General features: G+C 34.9%; 1 long non-coding RNA gene across 1 annotated transcript; it reads left to right on the forward strand.

Moving 5' to 3' along the window:
* Positions 1-212: 212 nt before the first annotated feature.
* LOC123660516 lies at positions 213-9,655 on the forward strand. Its single transcript, XR_006744214.1, has 3 exons — positions 213-342; positions 6,805-6,807; positions 9,642-9,655. It is a non-coding gene; the product is annotated as an uncharacterized LOC123660516 (long non-coding RNA).
* The last annotated feature ends 442 nt before the right edge of the window (positions 9,656-10,097 follow it).

The raw sequence follows: 10,097 nt of genomic DNA on the forward strand, positions 1-10,097 counted from the left end.
GTAGTTGTTAGATCTCAAATAAATTTAAATGGGACCAATTGGCACACACCACCTTTCGATTAAAAGAAAATTTGTCGAAATCGCTCCACCCAGTCAAAAGTTCTGATGTAACATACATTATAAAAAAAAAAAAAAATACAACTTTTAAACTTTCGCGTTGCATTATTATATTTTAATGTTCACACGGGGATTAACGCGAACAAAATTTTTTTAAGGTAAAATATATTACCTTGAGGCCTGACGTTTCGGCCAGGTTACACCAGCCGTGGTCGCAGGCAGACTGATCCAGCGATGTCACGACTCCGCTGTCAGGGTAGATGTTTCTTCATCCACCCTCAACTCGTGATTATTGTCAGTTGTACCGCGACACACAACACTTATTATGTCCCTATTCTGTAAGTCAACCGGAAGGTGCCTATTCTGATATTTAATTCGCGTTAATCCCCGTGTGAACATTAAAATATAAAAAAAATACAGTCGAATTGAGAACCTCCTCCTTTTTTGAAAGTCGGTTAAAAAGGTGGAAAGAATGCCAATTTTAGCAATCGTAAATAAATTTGAGTACATTAAAAAAATTTTTTTTGCACTAAATTTCTAAATTCCAAGGAACCTTCACCTTTACTTTTATAAAAAAAGTTCTTCAAATACTTTTTTAAAAGTTGAAGATTATTAAAATTCTCCTGAAATAAAATTAAATGCTAAACTATTTTCAGACTGAAAACGATTAAAAATATACTAAAGGTACCGGTATCTATGTCTGTTTAAAACTTCGATCACACTTTTACTTCTCAATATTTATATTGAAGTCTGAAAAACCTGCATCTCCGACTGACCGTGTCAATGGTCTAGCCAATTAAGCAATCGAATGATGTGCCCGCTAGATCAAAATTTTTGATATGATGATTTTTATATTCGGCTCTAAGCGACCGGTTAATTTTTGATTCGATATTTAAAAATGTTTAGAATTTCTTAATGTGTGGTAACATAAAAATAAATAAAACATCATCAAGATACCGAAATTCTGTATCTAGAGAAAATACTGAACATATCCAAATTCTCTCGGAGAGCGCGCGTGGCGGCGAGAGGTCGACCGGAGTGCGTTATTAATGACCGCAGACATGTTTTTATTACGTCTTAATTCCGACGAGATTTATAGACTCCGGTAGATTGTAACATCCGCCGGTTTATTTATCTCTCCTCTCTAATTTAATACGAAACTCTGTTCAATTGTTTGAAGGGTTTTTACTGCCATTTTATAAGCGTTGGCTATTTTATTCGTGGGTTTAAAGTGGTTTGAAATATGCAGGGTTATTAATATCAGGTGATGTGTAAAAATTTGATTAGCTGCGGTTGATGTAATTGCAGATTAAGGAATTTATAACAAAGGTTTAAAAGGAAGGTGTGGAAGTTAAGGAAAAGAAAAAGATTAACGTTAATGAAAATAAATTACCAATCGTTTTCAGTCGATGGAGGTAAAATGTTACAGTAATATAATAAGTAATTCTGATTAACTACTGGATATTAAAATCAAGAAAGCCACTGTCATCAAATATTTCGAAAGTATGTATTACTCGATTAAACTGCTTACATATGGTAAGAATTAGGATATATATACCTATTTTAACCTTAAAATATTGAGGACTGCAAATACGGCACACTGAGCAATATTTTACAATATTACACACTAGCTGTGCCCGCGTCTTCGTTCGCGTGAAATTTAACAAAAAAGTAATTGTTCAGTTCGCAGAGTCATATAATAAATACATTTTTAAAATAGAAGTAGCTTAAGTTACTCCTTATTACATCAGCTATCTGCCAGTGAAAGTCCCGTCGAAATCGGCCCAGCCGTTTCAGAGATTAGCCGGAACAAATAGAAAGACAGACAGACAGACAAAAATTGTAAAAAGTATTATTTTGGTATATGTACCGTGTATAGATCCATATGCAATAAGTGAAAATCGGTTATTTTAATATTACAAACAGACATTCCAATTTTATTTATATGTATATAAAACCACCCCATCTCAACGAATCTTCCAAGTGAAATAAAATTCACAAAGACGAGAAAGTGATGTTGGAAGTTTATTTTTAAAACTGACCTAGAGAAATGTGCAATAAAAATTATGACGCAATTTTAAAATTTACTTATAAGACACTATTGTATACGAAAAAGAATTTTCATTTCAAACCATATAAGTATAAAATTTCCGAGGGAAATTCATTTAAAATTTGTATGTAAATGAGTTGTATTCCAGTGCGTTCGGACAACGAACGCTGTATCACAATGTAAGCAACGGCTTCCTGCGCAACTTGTACACGGAGATATATCAACAAATGCAAGAAATATGCAAAGCATATTCATGTTTTATTCAGAATATACCAGATGAGATAGATTAAAAATTTAACTATTACCGTCCGATTCTCGAAAGCTTTGAGGGTGAGATAATGTTGGGCTAGAATAGTTTTATAAATAATAAATAAGTAACGCTTCATAAATTCATCTGCACTAAATCCTGTGTCTAAGGTCGCGAAACATACAGCCATAACACATAAGCAATGATACCTAGATCACGCCAAGTATTTGTAAGACCTATACAAATAATTGTTTTTTTTTATATATCACTAGTTCGGCAAACAAGCGTACGGCTCACCTGATGGTAAGAGATTATAGTATTACCGTAGCTTATAGACGCCTGCAACACCAGAAGCATCGCAAGCGCGTTGCCGACCCAATCCCCAATCCCCCAATAGCTCTGGTCACCTCACTCACCAACAGGAACACAATACTGCTTGAAAACAGTGTTATTTAGCTGTGGTCTTCTGTAAGGTCGAAGGACATTCCCGCTGTGCCCTACCTCAGTTAATGTTACCTGCGGTGATCGAACTCGTAACCGCTATCACGTCAGTCAGCTGCTGTGACTGCTGCATCAACTACAATCTTTAGTCGTAACCGATGTTAAGACCGCATAAATTTCGATCAGTGGTAAATTCAAGAGTAGTAATGACTTGTGTATTATTTCGGAATTTCAACAATATACATCTGAAAGCACATTACAATTGAGTAAACAGTTTTCACATAAGTAATATTTGACGGATTATCTTTAAATAAAATTTCTCAATTATGTTGTTAAGTTTTACTGAATAAATAATACTCGTATCTCGTTTGTAAATAAATAAAACACATTACATTTATTGCGACCATGCTCAAATTCAAATTACTTTGTCTTATAATGAATTACAAGCACAATACGTCGTTATACTTGTAGAACTTAGTACCAAGCTTATTTTGCTCTCTAGAAATCGAATCACCATTAAGACCATTGAAGTAAAACTTCTTTAAACACGCTTGACTTAACGAGTAAGCTGGTGAATGCGTGACGAGAGCGTTACGAAAAGTGTGATCGGGTTAGGCGAACGGAGGAAGAGAGACAGGTACGAGCATACATTTTCTTTTTCTCTTTCTCCACTAGATAATAATTCCAACTTATCTTATAGGTACTCAGTTAGAAATCACACTGTACAAGGTACACGTAAATCCGTAGCCAAGTATGCCCTGAATTTCGCACTTGACCAGATTTCAAAACAGTTCATGGCAAATTGACCCTTATGTCATAAGTCCAAATATCAGATTTGCGTTATAAGATATGACAATCGTGGTCATCGTTCGCTGTACACGTAACGGCAATTATGTATCCACCGAGTTGGAATGCGAACATTCCTAGAATATATAATCAGCACTTAGCGCCTTATGTATATTAATCAGAAGCGTTGAGCACCTATATACAATTAATATAAACACCTTAATTAAAATTACAAGATATCTTGGAATTATTTTTTTAAGTTAATTAATTTATAATTTATACACTTTTCTTTTTATAACGTTATATAAGTTACAATTTTTTCTTTTACATTCAATTATTGAAATAAATTTTAATATATCTATTATCTTTTGCGAAGTAATTCTCACAAAGTAGTTCCTTTAAAAGGTTTGTTTGCTTTCAGTCAGGTTTATTGACTGTAAAGTCGTTAAACTTGTTACTGCTTCCGCCTTTTTAACCGACTTCCAAAAAAGAGGATGATCTCAATTCGTCTGTATTTGTTTTTTAATTGTGTTTGCTGGCAAACGAAAAAAACTAACTTCATTTTCATCGACAAATAATACAACGTAGGTAGACGAGAAAATAGTCAAGTAAATACGCATTATCAAAGATTACTCTGAAAGTAATCATTACATCTCTATCAAATTTAAATTAAACGACAATGCAAGCATCAGTCTTCGATTAAAATAAGAATTATTTAAAATCGGTACACCTAGTAAATAGTTATGATATAATACATCGTAGGTACCCGAGAAAATAATCAAATAAATACGCATTATTAGATATAACTCGAAAATTACTCGTTAAAAATTACGCTCCATTAAATTTAAATGACACCACATGACACGCACCACCTTTTAATTTCAAAACAAATCATCAAAATCGGTCCACCCGGTAAATAGTTCTGAGGTAACATAAATAAAAAATTCTGTCGAATCGAGAAACTGGGGAGCCAGTAAAAAAGTCGAAGGAAGGTAGGCCGGTGCGATTTGTTCTATCGACTATGATTACAGTCTCGTTAAAAAGATCGTAAACGCCATGCAAAACGCGTCACTTATGCGTTTTAAGTGATAATGAATTTTTTAATATCATATCAAAATCGACCGTTCCAGCGGTGATCGAACCTGCATCTCCAACTGACCGTGTTCATTGTAATATGAAACTTTGAATAGTTACGGGTTTCTGTAAAGAGCTCACTATGGACGGCGCCACGGTCGCTTAGACCGAATAGAAAATCATCATACCAAAAATTTCAATTTAGCGGGTACATCGTTCCATAGCTTAATTGGCTAGAGCACCGACACGGTTAGTCGAAGATGCAGGTTCAATCCCCGAAGGAACGGTCGATTTTTGATATGATATTAAAAAATGTTTAGAATTTCCTAATGTGTGGGTAACAAAAAAATAAAATCGTACAGATTAATAATGTATTCTACCTCACTATCTACTTTCATATCACTGTATGTTTATATTTCTTTTTTTTTATTCTTTTCATCTTATAACATACACACACGGTCGTCTGTTCCTATCGTAAGCAACTTAATGCTTGTGTTACCTGTAACTCTTATAACTATTTTTTTATATATATACAGAGAAATAATATATATATATATATATATATATATATATATATATATATATATATCTAAATACAAATATTACACCCAGACTGAGGCGGGAATCGAAATCGCAATCCGCGGAACAGAAGTAGGGTCACTACAAATTGCGCCAACGGGCTAGTTCCTTTCTTTATCGGGTCCCATTTTCGTTCCATCGAGTTTCAAATCACAACGATTCTAGAAAAGTTTCACTTCAAAAAAAACTCAATGTAACGCTCAACATAACAATACAACAAAGACAGCGCCAATCACAAAATACTTTGTCAATAAAATCATACAGCAGTCACTATATCGTGCATGGAGGGACTTACCAACGATCATCACTACTACATACCACTGCAGTACAACGCTTCAGCCATCGTGGTTAAACTTGCTCCGCATTAAATAATAAACCGTCCCTCGAGCCTGAATTAATTACTGTTCCGTACATATTCCGCTTAATTATTTACCGACGACAAACAGGCGTACTCGCTGCCTTCAATTTGTTCCACTCCACTGAGGTATTTAGCCTCGGATTATAAGTCAGAAATCGGTTTGTAAACTATTTTGTTTATAAAATCTTAGTGTAGATTTTGATATATTAAAGAAGTATCAGTCAGTTTCGACACTCGTCTGGAACTACTACTCCTTACTCACTTCAGCCTATTGCAGTCCACTGCTAGATATAGGCCTCCACAAGTTCGCGGCGAAAATGGCGTGAACTCATGTGTGTTGCCCATAGTCACAACGCTGAGCAGGCAGGTTGGGGCTTTGTCAAACCGAAGACGCTGCTGCCCGTCTTCGGCCTATGTATTTCAAAGCCTGTAGTTGGGTGGTTATCCGGCCGTCGGTCAGCTTTTTAAGTTCCAAGGTTGTAGTGGAACTGTGTTATCCTTTAGTCGCCTCTTACGACACCCATGGGAAGAGAGGGGGTGGCTATATTCTTTACTGTCATAACCACACAGCACACTACTCGTTAAGAACTGTGATATTTAAAAATTCAAATATTTTATTAATTTAATCAAATTACAACTAATTAAAACGACAGAACTCTAAAATCAAAACAAATATAAAATATAAAAATAATTCATATCTTGGTATAGATAGAGGCATCATTCTCTTCTTCTGATAAATCATAAACATGTAGACGTCTAAGTTAAGTCAGACACTAATTATATCGTCGGAGAGTTCCTTGTAACAAGTGCAACACTCGAAGTGATTCAATTTCACATGTAATTACATATGGTACATAAATAAATCGTAAGTGCGTCGTCGATCCGGCGCGAACTCGAGAGCTCATAAAATTAAATCCGCTCGATTGGTTCACGAGTGGCTAATCTCACAAGAACAGTCTGGCTCCTTGTGACATTCTTCGACTTTTGATCACATCTCTCGAACAAACATTGTAATTATTTTAAAGAAAATAAGTAGGAATTTATCTTCACTTAAAATAATAATTTCAAATTGCGATTGACAATTTACGTCGTCGTCATGATATATAAAACATGAAAATTATTTTTTATATATAACTAGTGACCCGCCCCGGCTTTGCGCGGGTGAAAAGCATTTACTAAATATACTACAAAGCAAATACTAAATATACTCAGAATGTCTTTATATACAACGTTCACAGCTTCTTTGTCATCATTACATAGTATATAATTGTGTTTGCTCGCAAACGAAAAAAAAACCGACTTCAATTACATCGACGAGTAATACAACGTAGATCGACGACAAAATAGTCAAGTAACTACGCGTTATCAAAGATTACTCAAAAAGTAGTTATCAGATCTCAATAAAATTTATATGTGACCACATGACAAACATCAGCTTTCGATTAAATTAAAAATTATTAAAATCGGTACACCCAGTAAAAAGTTATAGCGGATTTTCAAGAGTTTCCCTCGATTTCTCTGGGATCCCATCATCAGATCCTGGTTTTCTTATCATGGTATCAAACTACAGATATCCCCTTTCCAACAAAAAAAGAATTATCAAAATCGGTACATCCAGTAGAAAGTTATTGCGGATTTTCGAGAGTTTCCCTCGATTTCTCTGGGATCCCATCATCAGATCCTAGTTTCGTTATCATGGTACCAAACTAGGGATATCCTCTTTCCAACAAAAAAAGAATTATCAAAATCGGTATATCCAGTAGAAAGTTATGCGGTATAATACAACGTAGGTCGACGAAAAAAGCGTCAAGTAAAAACGCATTATTAGATATAACTCGAAAAGTAGTTGTTAGATCTCAAATAAATTTAAATGGGACCAATTGGCACACAAAACCTTTCGATTAAAACAAAATTTGTCGAAATCGGTCCACACGGGCAAAAGTTCTGATGTAACATACATAAAAAAAAAAAAAAAAAAAAAATACAGTCGAATTGAGAACCTCCTCCTTTTTTGGAAGTCGGTTAAAAACAAAGTTGTTTCCCGTTGTCCGTGAGCTTAGATCTTCAAAACATTCACATTAGCCTATCGCAGTCCACTACTGGACATAGGCCTTCGCGAGTTCGAGCTAAAAATGGCGTGAACTCGTGTGTTTTGCCCATAATCACCACGCTGGGCAGGCGGGTTGGCGACAGCAGGGCTGGCGGGTTGGCGACCGCAGGGCTGGCTTTGGTGCACCGAAGACGCTGCTGCCCGTCTTCAGCCTGTGTATTTCAAAGCCAGCAGTTGGATGGCTATCCCGCCGTCAGTCTTTCGGCTTTTTAAGTTCCAAGGTGGTAATGGAACTGTGCTATCCCATAGTCGCCTCTTATGACACCCACGGGAAGAGAGGGATGGCAATATTCTTTAATGCCGTAACCACACAGCAATGTAATGTGTTTAAAACATTGTAGTACATTATTTTGATCTATCTCGTAGGGTTCAGCTAGCGTTCGCAATGTAAGCGCAAAAATGTGTTTATTTACGACATCACCTTTAAAACTCTTAAATTATCAGTGTTCCTTTGCGTAAATAATATCTCTTTGTCCACGTAGTCAGCTGGTTTTAAGTCTATACGGAATTTTGTTTTTGTTATTAATATAAAGGTACGTCTAGGAATAACTAAGTTGAGTAGACGGTAATAATGAACAGAGCTATACCTAATTGACTACATCAAACTACTACTTACAAAAGCGGAACCAGTAACCTCTTAAAGCCAACTGTAGTTATATATGAAGCAACTGTTGAAAAGTACTTACTAAAGCCCTTTTGAATTATGTATATTTTGAATTTGAATTTGATGTGTCCGTGATATCGCCAACCCTAGAAATGGAGTTAACTTACTTTAAGTATCGTCGTTCTAGAACTCTCCCGCGCGAAGTAATATCAAAGAACATTTTTTTGTGATATGTTACGCTTATTCTAAAAGTTACGAAAAAACCCGATAACGTTCTTTATTGTACCGAAACATTAGCCTGCTCGAAAAAATATAATGTAAGTTAGACAGTTACTTCATAACACTTGTAAAAAATCCTTTCAGAAAAAACTAGTTCAAATATGATTTATGATTTTAGTTTTATAGCATTAAAATCATATTTAGCGAATAATGTTTTTTTTTTTAGTACCTTTAATTTATAACTAAATTGTGATATTTTTGTATACATTTTTAACCGACCTCAAAAAAGGAGGAGGTTACTCAATTCGACCGTATATATATATATATATTTTTTTTATGTATGTTCAGGGATAACTTCGTCGTTTATGAAGCAATTTTGATAATTCTTTTTTTGTTGAAAAGGAAATATCCCTGGTGTGGTACCATAATAAGGAAACCAGGATCTAATGATGGGATCCTAGATAAATCGAGGAAAACTCAAAAATCCGCATAACTTTTTACTGGGTGTACCGATTTTGATGATTTTTAATTTAATCGAAAGCCGATGTTTATCATGTGGTCACATTTAAATTTCATCGAGATCTGATTACAACTTTTGGAGTAATCTTTGATAATACGTATTTACTTGACTATTTTTTCGTCTACCTACGTTGTAATACTTTGTCGATATAATTGAAGTCAGTTTTTTTTTCGTTTGGCTGCAAACACAATTATTATTACAATTTCATTTTATTATTGAATTGCATAATCCTACCCATACGATACAAAATTTTTCCAATCCATACAAAAATATGTTCCACTTTATATAACGATGTTAGCAGGGAAAAATATATAAATAATTTTGAATAATGACGTTTCCTTGTTATATACTAATTCTTAAAGAAGTAAAACATTCAATTACTGAAACAATGCTTATTCATCATCATCATCATCATCATCACTTCAACCTATCGCAGTCCACTGCTGGACAAAAATGGTGTGAATTCATGTGTGTTGCACATAGTCACCACGGTGGACTGGCGGACTGGTGACTGATATTGTAATAATTATATTTCACTTATTATTAAATTATCTATAAATAATTAAATATTGTAATATTTTGTTTTCGGAAAACAGTAATAAATAATTCATTAACCATGTCTTTGATTCTCACACTGTTGTCAAAATTGATTTTTACTTTTCCTGAAAAAAAAAAATGTTTTTGCCGTTAACATTTTGTTGTACGGGAATAGAAGAATTCCATAGCTGTGTATTTGTAAAATAAATATATCGAATTCAATATCCTTTCAATTCGCTCAAAGAGTTACATACAAAAGTAGGTCGCGTGGTGCAAATGATTTTGTTATCCGCGCTTCGTTATTCCATTCGACATGGAGAGATGTAATAACGTCGCAGAATAAACAGGAAAGCGAAGCATCGAACGCGGGAAAAAACACATCCTCAGTCGGAGTCGCCTGGGCCACATTAGCATGTCAAAGCGATCGAGGCGGGCGCCGGCTTAATGCGCGGCCAACGAGCGTAGGCCGGGAAGTTACAAAAAGCGTGATACGTGCCTTAATAATATGCAAAATG

Source organism: Melitaea cinxia, chromosome 15, assembly GCF_905220565.1.
Source record: "Melitaea cinxia chromosome 15, ilMelCinx1.1, whole genome shotgun sequence".
In the NCBI taxonomy this organism is placed as follows: Eukaryota; Metazoa; Arthropoda; class Insecta; order Lepidoptera; family Nymphalidae; genus Melitaea; species Melitaea cinxia.